Source organism: Passer domesticus, chromosome Z (assembly GCF_036417665.1).
Source record: "Passer domesticus isolate bPasDom1 chromosome Z, bPasDom1.hap1, whole genome shotgun sequence".
Taxonomy (NCBI): Eukaryota; Metazoa; Chordata; class Aves; order Passeriformes; family Passeridae; genus Passer; species Passer domesticus.
Genome location: NC_087512.1, coordinates 58,970,033 through 58,981,192, shown reverse-complemented (window position 1 = coordinate 58,981,192; position 11,160 = coordinate 58,970,033).

The window sequence follows — 11,160 nt, the reverse complement described above, 5'->3', positions numbered from 1 at the left end:
CCAAGGCTAGCACTATAAATGTCAGTGGGCTTGTGATTTTCACCCACAGACCAGGCTGCTTCTATCACAGGCAGTGTGGCATTGGCTTCAAAGGTGGACTGTGAGCACCCTGCAGGTAATGGGGAGCAAATGCTGCTTTGGGAGTAAACACAATCAAAATAAGATCCCTGACACATAAGATGATCAGTAGGGAAGTGCCAATTTCTCTACTGAGATTTCCTGCTGTGTTGATGTCCCCAGAGACACACTAATGATGTCTACACATATGATAAATATTTCCCAAAGCACTGAATTTTCTAGTCATTTTCTAGCCATTTTTGCATTTGATGACGTTGAAGGTCCAGGTCATTCCTGAAATTGTTGCTTCCACCTGCTCTCTGTGAACAAATCTGCACAGTGTGGTATGTGGTGGTACTTCCTTCCTTCCCACATTTCCAGGCTTGGCCCTAGGCTCTCCACCTCAGGAAGGTCACCCTTGTTACAGCAGACCAACAGCCATGTGATGGGTTTTTGAGTCGATGGTTTTGGGGTTCTGTAGGCACTGGAGAAGTTGTGTCCTTGTGCATTTCAGTTTGTTGGGCACACTTGGCTCCTTCCCCTGCTCCTCCTCCTGCAGGAGCAAGCTGTCACGATGCTGCTGTCATACTCCCCACTTTACCTCCATGAGGTCCTGTTCCCTATGAAACTCTGAAATGTTCCCCCTGTTCCTTTCCTACATCTCAAAATGTAGGTGAGCATCTGGAGTACTTTAGAGGCTTCTCATCTAGTTTTTTCTGCCCTTTTTTTTGGCTGAAAGTCTCTACAGCAGTAATAAATGTGAGATCACAGAAAGAGTCCACTGCTGAAAATAATTCATCTTGGTGTGGTTTAAGCCTTCATGAACCCTTTTTTTGTGGGCCGCCTCATTGATATTTCAGGATTATTAAGGATATACCACAAATTCTTACTACTGTAAGGAAGGAAAAAGAAAAGAAACAAAACCAACTATGTGAGTACTCAGAAAATAAATTATAGTTGTCTGTTCATAATATTCCTGGATTAATTGTAAATAGCTTGAAATAAACTATCATATACAACAGCAATTTATAAATACTTGTATCTCCTATTTAATTTAGATTTGTACCATATTAAACGTAAAAAGTCCAATAGTGGCAAGAACTGTGGAAATATATTTTTCATTAGGAAACAATGTACTGGAAATTTATTCTGTTGCTGAGCTGTGTGAATGTGTTGACCATCTGGTGTAAAACAAAGCAAATACTCAGATTGTGAAAGGTTGTTTTCTCTCTCTGCAACTTCCTGAATATTGCTGTAACTAGATTTTCGGATTGCTTTCTGTGGTCCGCAGCTATGCACAGCAGAAAAAATTGCAGGTATCTTTTAAGCTGAGAGAGTATTTTTAGATGTTTTGTGGGCTGTGTATCAATTATTTTATAACATAGAGTTATCAAGGAATGTATGAAATATATTTAGTGCCTTTTGAGAATATTTTAGGAGCATTGATTCTGACACATGGAATATGATTTATAGAGATGTAAGTTACATCATTATAAAATTATATATTGAGTAAACACTATCACAAAAAAAAAGAAAAAAAAAAAAAGAAAAAAAAGAGCCAATAAAAAAACTTGTGGAAAAAATAGTTTGAACCCTGCCCGGAGGTGTCCACCCTTAAAAAGAGTAGAAGCTTTCACTAAACATCCTTTGCTTTCCTTTCAAAGAAGACTTTTGGAGGATTACACAACCTGTGATTTTTCTGTAAATTATTGCTATATCAGTGGCTATGTCAATCCCAGTTGCATTACTAGCTGACCGTTCCTCTAGCCTTAAAATATCATTGAGACATATACCAGTTTCCTTGACTTGTTCTGTCTCTTGGCTTCCAAAAAAGGAGGTAGGAGAAGGACCCTCTTCTGGGTTTTTTAATCTTTTTTTTTCCTTATAGTAAAAGGTAAAATGAAATGTTTTGGTAATATGAGATTTTACAATACATTTTGATTTAAAAAAAAAGAACCAAAGCAGAACTAATATATGTTTCTTAATGTGAATAAGTGAGGTATTAAACCCAGGTGTTGATGTTTTCCTAAATGTCATTGCAGTCAGTGGGTTGAGAGGAGGGAATTGCCAAGATTTCTTCTGTTTTATTGGTGACAGGATACATTGGTTGCATAAGGCTAACTATAGCTTTGTATTGGAAGCATTAAAAAAATGTAAACATTCTCCCTACTCACAAAAAATAGCTTGCTAAACTGAGAATGGAAAAGCCTTCCCCAAATTATACCAGAGGTATAATTTGACAGAGGTACCAGCATGGGAAGCACAGGTGACCTCTGTGAGGAGTGTGAGCTGTGTGAGGACAGAGAATGCAGCTGCATCTCTCAAAACGCTGTTAAAGAAGTTCCCATAGAATAAGCCATAATAGGAACTTGAGACAGGCACGGATAGCAAAACAGGAAGGCTTGGATTACAGGTCTAACAAAGGTGAAGATTTGGAATTAGCACACTGGTCAAAATTTTGCTCTACAAGCTGTGGGAACTTAAAATAAGACCTATCAGGACAAAAATTCCCATGGCAGCAAACTGTGACAAAGGAAGCAACTGGTTACGCAGATACCAGCCAAGTCTGTGGGAATAGCCTTTTCATCCCATTGGTACCCGGGACTTGTACAAAAGTAGTTCCTACAGAAGAACTACTCCAGGACCTCCACCACCGAAGATTTAGGAGAATGAAGAAGGACCAGTGGGATGCTGTCGGAATCCATGAGTGGTATTATCTTTCTACCTCATCACTCTCTCTCACTCTCCTTCTGTGCCCTTACTTTTCTCCTGTTTCTTTCTGTGTTTCTACCTCACATTTACTGTTATTAAAAAATCCCTATTATTGACTCCTGTACGTGGTCTTGTTCGCAATTTAATGCAGGCAGCAGTGTCTCTTATATCATAACAAGCCCTACAAAATATCCAGGAGCTGTTTTCCACAATGATCTCTCATGCAGGCTCAGTCCTATTCTATTCAGTATTCATTTGGGTACCTGATGAGCAACAGAAGCCATGCTATGGACTCAACAGTATATGGGTTCTTATATGGCAGTAAATCAGCCATGTTGGTTTTTTTCTCAAAGGTAGAAAAATAAATATGATTTTGAGTTTATTACAATGATTTAATTTTGAAACCATTCTGAAAAAAGTCACCAGGTTGATGTTTTCCCCCTTTTAAATAAATATGAAGGCCAGGGAGGAGGTCTTCTTTGCTCACCACCTTTTTGTATGATTTTCACCAGGAGGCCATGCTGATACACGCAGAAGGATTTCCTTGCTTTCTGAAGTTTGGTTATCCTTTTTTTTTGGCAGGAGATGTAGTGGAAAGGCTCGCTGGTGTTGTAAAGCATTATTTCTTCCAATAGAAACCATGACCAAGTTTAACATGTGCTTGCAGATTTAGCGCCTGACTGTACAGGTGCCTATTTGCAGAGAGCATTGACCCTTTCACTGCACTTATGCAAACCCTGGCCAGATACTAATTTTGGTCACCACTCAGACAGGGAAGGTCTAGTAAAAAGGAATGTCTCTGAACTGAAAATTTTCCACCCAGATCTCAGGAGATTTCTAGTAGTGACTGCTTCTGTTTGGAAACAACTATTATTAGATAAATTTAAAATTTCTGCTTTCAAAATGAGCCATAACATTTCAGCTGCTAAAATAAAACAAAACTAAACAAAAGCTTATAAAAACGTAGCACAAAAAGGTAGTACTCTGTAGGACCTGACTGAGTTTCCAGAATGGTATTCTGACCTGAGCAACTGACCCAACCCTTTAGATAACCACCGAAGAAGCTGAAAATATCTACTAAAAAGTTACTTCCTTATCCTAAAATGTTGCATCTCCCCTATTAAGAGATGCTAAAAGCATTAGCATTAGCATTAGCACCCCAGCTAAAAGCAGTCAGGTCTGCTCTCAAGGCAGAGCTTGGTTAAAATTTTCCAGACTCTTGTGCTGCTGCTGAGCAATCCCAGTACAGTCATGTGTTCTGGGCTGAACCTACAGGGACCTCTATACAGCTAGGAACTGGGAATTGAACTCTATAAATCCTGAGGCCAACTAATTGGAGTAATGTTGTGCAAGAATATATTTAATTCTATGAGGACTCATACACCGTACTACAGAGGTCACATACAAATCACAGGAAGCTGTCTGGTCTTCTCCTTGTCCTCCTATACCAAAAAAACCCCAGTGATGTCCTTTGCTTGCATATCACAAGGCTATATTTCTCTGATTAGTATAATGAAACTGCATAACATTTCTCATTGTCTTCTGTACAGGGCCGTTCTTCAAGGAAAATTGTATAATTCGATGAAATCTTCCATAATCTGTAAATCATTACAAACAGCAGCCAAAGGCTTTGCTTTTTTAAAAAAATAATTCTTTTCAATTAATTATAATAAATTCAAATTACTTATTTTCAAATGAAACTGACATAATGTAAACTGTGAGACACATTTTCTTCTATTTTAGCATAGAGAAGTATTAATACATACTTTGTTTTCCAGTGGCCTAGAAGTCAATGACAAAGGATCAGTAGCAAGGGAATAAGAATACAGAGCTTTACTGTAGATTCCTACTTACTGTTACCCCACTTGCCATGCAGATTCAGCTAGTGCTGTGCAGATGACATGGCAGAAACATACACAAGTATCAGATGAACTCGCCTAAAAGTAGCTCATGCAATCGAGGAGTGTAGGGCACTGAGTTAAGAGTGCATAAAGCCCAGGATTAGACAAATACATTTGCTCAAGTCTGTGCCAGTCCAGCAGGACAGTTGATCTGACCTCAGAGAGTAAATTTCCATTTAAATGCTTAAATCCTAGTTCTTGAATGATTTAATTTTTCATATTTTGTCTTTACACTCTTTGAGGAAGCTCCAGGGTGAAGAAAAAGAAGAGTGAGGAGCCTGGCCTGCAGGATTTAAGCACACAAAATATGCAACTCCTGGAAACAGAGCATTAGGACAGACTAATTGACAGCTTACAGAGAGGACAAAGCTCTCTGGGGAGACTTTAGACTCCAAGAATGGAGTGCCTAAAGGGGCAACAGGAGAACAATTCTTATTCAGGTGGTGAGACACTGGCACAGACTGTCCAGAGAAACTGTGGTTGCCCCATCCCTAGAAGTGATCAGGGTCAGTCTGGATGGGGCTTTGATCAGCCTGATGAAGTAGATGTCCCTGTCCATGGAAGTAGGGTTGGAATTAGATAACCTTTCAGGTTAATTTCCAAATCAAACCATTTTATTTTTCTGTATGCGTTTCTCCTACAAGCCTGGCCTTTACCATAGGACACTTTGAAATAGATTTCATTGTCTACACTTGGAGTTTTCCAGTAATCTACCTCTAGTGGAATATCATATAGACAACAGTAATAGGGACATTTTTCTTCAAACTAGCTTGGTAAGTTTGAGCTTGCTTCCTTGGACAACTTACTACTTCTGAATTCTCAGCTAATCTGGCATTATTTCTGTATGTGGCATCATCTTTTATTCTTTACAGCAGAAATCTGGGCCTTGTTATGAGGTCAAGAGCAGAGAAATTTGGACCACACTTTCCTCTTCTTTCTACCTTCGTGTCTTTTAGGACTTAACTGAGTAGCTAGAGGGGTGAGAGAATGTGAACTTATTAGTTAGCTATAGGAAAAGTGTCTCTATCAATCTTCCCAGATTCACTCCAGGTTAAGAACAAGTATTTAAGGAGAAAATGAAAATAAATATAGGAATCCGGGAACTTGGAGGACCTGTCCCTTTCTGGATAACTTGATCAACATATTTTGTTTTGGTGGAAACTTAAAATGGTGAAAATTGAATGGTGACCTTAGATGAAAATTCAGTGTTTAGGAAATGATACAGTGTTTGGTCCTCCTTCTGTTTACCAGTCAAACTGAGGAGTCGTCCTATTTCTGCCTCTGGTGTACTTTTGGTATACATTTTCATCAACATCATATTGCAGATGTTGGTGGAAATATATAGACTTTGGTAGGCTTTAAAGTCCATCTTCAGAAGAAGCATTTCTGAACACAAAAGCTTTAACAAAAAAGCAAATTTGTGACTTGGAGGAAGCAGGAGATAACAAGAGATTTTTTCATGCACTGAGTATAATGGGTTTTTTAGCTGTTTAGCATCACAGTTGGATTCACTGATCTCCAGTTAAATACATCACAGATAAGATGACTTGTGCAACGATGCTGAAAAAGAAAAATATCACTTATTATCCCGAAGATCTGTGTGAGAGTTAGTTCCAGAAATATTCATTTATCGAGATGCTAGATATAATCACTGTCATAAAAGACTTATTTGGAACATGATGATATCTCGTGTTGAGACAGAATGGGTACATCTGTCTTGTCAGTGTTTTCTGGAGGCTACATATGGTACAATTTTTCCATCTATTCCATGTGACACATTAGCTATGCTGAATTAAAATACTATTACAACCTTAAATGTATTGAAATGTTGAGAAGGGAGCACTGCTTCTGCCTTGGTTATTATTTTTGGTCATTAAGAGATAAGGAACGGTAGATGAAGTTAAACAGTATATTTGTAAGAAGAGACTTATTTGCCAGCACATACATCTAGCATTCGGATTCTTCCTGAAGTTTGGATTTCTGAGTAGTATCAGCATCAAGAGAGACCTCAAGGTGAGGAACTCCTCCCAGTGTGGTAAGCAGCTGGATTACATGGTTCCACCTCAAGAAACGTCCACAGCTAGGACATCTTTCATGTAAATTCCAGGGTTCCAAATGTGACATCAGGTAAGGTGGCAGCAGCGGTGTTGTGTCCATGCCCAGCTGTGCTTCCCCAGCTTGTGATGCCACAGGGTCAGACCTCTCAGTGCACAGAACACTCCACAGCTGGGCACTGGAGCTCAGATACATTGTGGCACAAATTTCCCAGCCAACACAGCTGCTCCAGTCTGCCCATGGCCAGCAGAGACCCTCTGCAGCATCTGCTGCTGTGCTGGTGTCATTAAGTTCTGCACAGCTCTTGTAGCTCTTGTATCTCAAGTCAGGGAGTTAAATTTAGCAACAAAATGGACAAGCATTTCCCTTTCTCCAGCAGGCCCAATATTGAGAGTACTGAGCCTTGTCTTCCCTGATGTATTGAATGGCACAATACTTGTAGTATGTCCTTTGCAGCTTTGTCCTCGTTATTCAACATATCCCCATTAAGCCTAGCTCAGGTTGGTTCATTCAGGCCTGGACCAAATATTGCACCTCCTGTTGAAATCACAGCCAGCTTCTTGATTCCTGGTCTGGAAATTACAGGATGAGAGGCCCTTTTCTCTCCAAAAATTTCAGTATAATGAGCAGACTGTGTGTTGCATGTTGCTTATCATGGTACTGTGCGCATGTCTGGGAGCTCTGTTTGTGTGACTTGGAAGCAAACATGGAGAAAAAACAGTGGAAAAAGGCAAGGTTATTGTTTCCCTGACTGAAAGATGGAAAAAACCAGTTCCACCAATGGTAAAACCATCTGGATATATTGAGAAAATAAAAAGAAAACAATAAGGGCTTTTATCTATGGTAAAAACAGCACCAAAAAGCTGTGCAATAAAAAAGCTTGCATTGTTCTAACATGACTTCATTTGGAAGTACTTCTTTTGGTAAGGACTTTTCTTTATACAAGACAGCAGCTACTAACAGGACAGCCATCACCTGAGAACCTACTACATGAAAATTAAAATTGCCCATGACACAGGTCGACACTCGATAAGACAGAGAGAAAGCAAAACCACAAAGAAATTTGTAAACAGTCTGATGTTATAGAGCAAATTTACCATATTTAGGGATGTCACTACTATCTCCTATTTAGAACAAAATGCTGTGAGAAAAAAGGGGAATAAGTGAAACAAGCAGACAGAAAAAGAAAAAAATAACTTATCAGACTAAGTGCACAATTAAGAGCTCTGATACTGTGGATAAGATAGATATGAAATAAATTTCCAAAAGTGTAATTTTTAAAAAATTAAAAGCTTGCTTTATGTGGGAAATACCAAAAGATCTGCTTCACATGTTAAAAACCAAAACCAAAACCAAAACAAAACAATAGCAACAACAAAAAAACCCCAAAAAACAAAATTTAAAAAAAAAACCCCACACCAAAAATTGAATGCATCACATCCTTTTCCAAGGCTTTGAAGTACCAGTAAAGGAAGAAGAGCTTATATGTACTGTGGAATTGTGTCGAGGAAGAATAGGCTCTCTCATCTTAAAAACTTTTATGAAACTCAATTGTATATGGACTGAATTAATGTTTAAAAACACGCTGTGGAATATTTTGAGGTTTTTTCTAAACAATGGAAAATAAAAAAAAAATACACTTTTTGTAATAAGGTTAATGATATGGCTTTACAAGGGTGGGAGTGCCTCCAGTTAGAGGAGAGGTTGAAGATGGCCAGGAGAATAGAGAACATTTCAGTGATATAGAAAACACTTCTGAAAAATCTTCTAATGAATCATGAGCAAAATTTCCTTTCGCCTGTGTTAGGAATGAGAAGGGAACAGTTCTTACTACCTACTAGGGGGCATTTTTTAAGAAATGCATTCCAGATATTCTTCTCTGCTTGGTGTATCATCAAAATTATGATTTTTATCTTTGACGGAAAAAAGCTCACATTCCTTAATTGGTTTTCAAGACGGTGTTTGTCAATCGTCTTGCTACTGAGATACATACCAGAAAAATCCCATCCCATTTCTGTGGTTAGAAATGGGGATCCTGAGCTTTGGCTGCTCTAGAGCTCTTCACTGCCTCACATTTCAGTCATGCACTTGTGTGCCAGGCTGGTTTGTCTGGATTGTTGCTGCAGACCCCTTCTTCAAGGCTGCTAAAGGTGATTAATGCAAATACAGTGATTTGAAAAGTTTCCAAAAGCAGGGCAGTCAGCTTTTACAGGGCAGTCAGGCTGTCTAAGACAGTTTTCATGGCTGGCTTAGGGTGCATGAAATTTGGTGGTGCCCAAAACTGTCTTTGTCACTATGCTGACTCTGGAAAAAGTGTACTTGTATTTTATTTAATTCAAATTGGAGGACCATCTGTGTAACCAGTCAATCAATTCTGAGGCCATGGCAGAATAAATTTAGATTGGGATTATCCACTGATTTACCATGTTAGTAGAGTTCTGAAATGATGGCTTCTGGCTCTGTTGGTCTCCTGCAACAGAGACCAGAGACCAAATCCACCTCCTTCTGCATATCTGTCCCACGTGATACCACACTGCATATTAGTCATAGCCAATGTCTCATTTTCTTCCTGTCTTGTACCTACTCTCATCTTCCACTGGGCTTCCAGTTTTCTGCCTCCACATCCTCTGTTTCTCCTAAAATTTTTCTCTCCTTCTTGGACAGCCATACCCTCCTGTGCACTGAAGGACAAATGCACAAGTTGTTCCTGATCCTCTTTTTCTTTTCCCTTTCTGGTCTGAAGTAAACAAGGCAGATGATCCAGTGTTTTTCATATTGTATGGGTTTTTGCCTTTTTTTTACATATTTATAGTTAATATTTACCAGCTAAAAGTAATTGAATGTAGAAAATTATGGGTTTATATCTTGTTTTCATTGCACTCTGTAAAACATTTTTAATTATAGGGACATAATGTTATATCTACTTTAAAGGAGATCCTGGAAACAGCAACCATTATTTTGAGGATTTTTTTTAGTGAGAAATAACAAAATATATGGGAAAGCAGGTGTCTGTCTATCCCATCACTCTGAGAGCAGCTGTGCTTTTTTTTTTTAAGTGTCTCCTTTGTTTAAAGAAACCTGTCGGAAATAGAATAAAGAAAAGATTTCAAGGACATGGTGGTAATGCTAATGCCCCGCCCCATGGCCAATAAGTTTCATGGTGCATGGTCTTTGCTGAAGGCTCTGGATGATGACTTAGAACACATTTGCTAAATATCTATCTACAGAAGGCTTCCCATTTGTCCCTGTGGCAGTCACTAAGAGTAGTGTTAATAAATGTGAAAGAATTCAAAATCACTTCAGCTATTTAAAAAACTCAATCACTTCTCTCTCTCTGTGATTCTTTTCCATGTTTTTTTTTCCTATCTTTTACCTTGTGCGTTTGAGGCTTGTGATGACAGGTACTGTCTCTTACTATGTTTGTAGAATATGAAGGAAAATGGGAAAGTGCCTGGGTGGAACTCATGACATATTGCTAAACAAGAAATAATGAATGAATTTTAGTAATTATAGCAGATGGCAGAGTGCACCCAATTTTCATGTATTATCTGAAGAACTATATTTGTTGTTTGTTTGGGATACAGAAAGATGGGATTGACTGATGAGGTGGTTAAAAGTTGGTTTATTGCAAAATCAGTCTCATGGAAGGGCGAGACCATAAGGTTGTTACATCCAAAGTTACCACATCAGCAAACCATATATTAGAAGCTGTTATAACTTTAGTTACAATGTCTTTTATAAATTTCTTATCCAATCAACTACTTCCACAAAGCTCACTAGCATCTTCCAAAACCAATTGCTAATTGCTACATTTTACATGATTTTGCTGCAATGCCTCTCTTTTTATCCAACCATGTAACTCTACAGAAACTTATTGCTATATCTTCTATTTTTTACCAATTCTGTAACTAGTTCTATTGTTAGACAGTTGAGAGTCTTTTGTATTGCCTCCCTGATTCAAATTCTCCCCCTTAAAAAAGTGGTGTATGTTCAGCCTGGTCTGTGTCCCTTTACCTTTGAGGTAAACTCTCTAAGACATCACAGTCTAAGCACATTAATCTGCTTTGTGTCAGATATCACTACTGCAATGGAAAAATATGTCAAGACTGAATGTCCTACCTTTGGGTATCCTCATATGTTTCTTACATGGAATCCATTATATCAGTCTGAAAAATGAACACTTCTTTAAAGCCTTGTGAAGTACCTAGTTGGTCTTAACATAGGCATATTCCAGGTGTTTAGTGTATAGCACACCAACATCATCAGCCATGACTAATAAATTCTTTACACTGAGAAAATCTTTGCCAAGTACAGGCCTGCACAGGAAAGTGTTCCTGGACTGAAGGCATTTCAAAGACATTTGAAATCCATGGCACCATGCAGAGGGCATTAATCTTTCTTATGATTTCCTCTGTTGTAACAAAGAACAAGATTT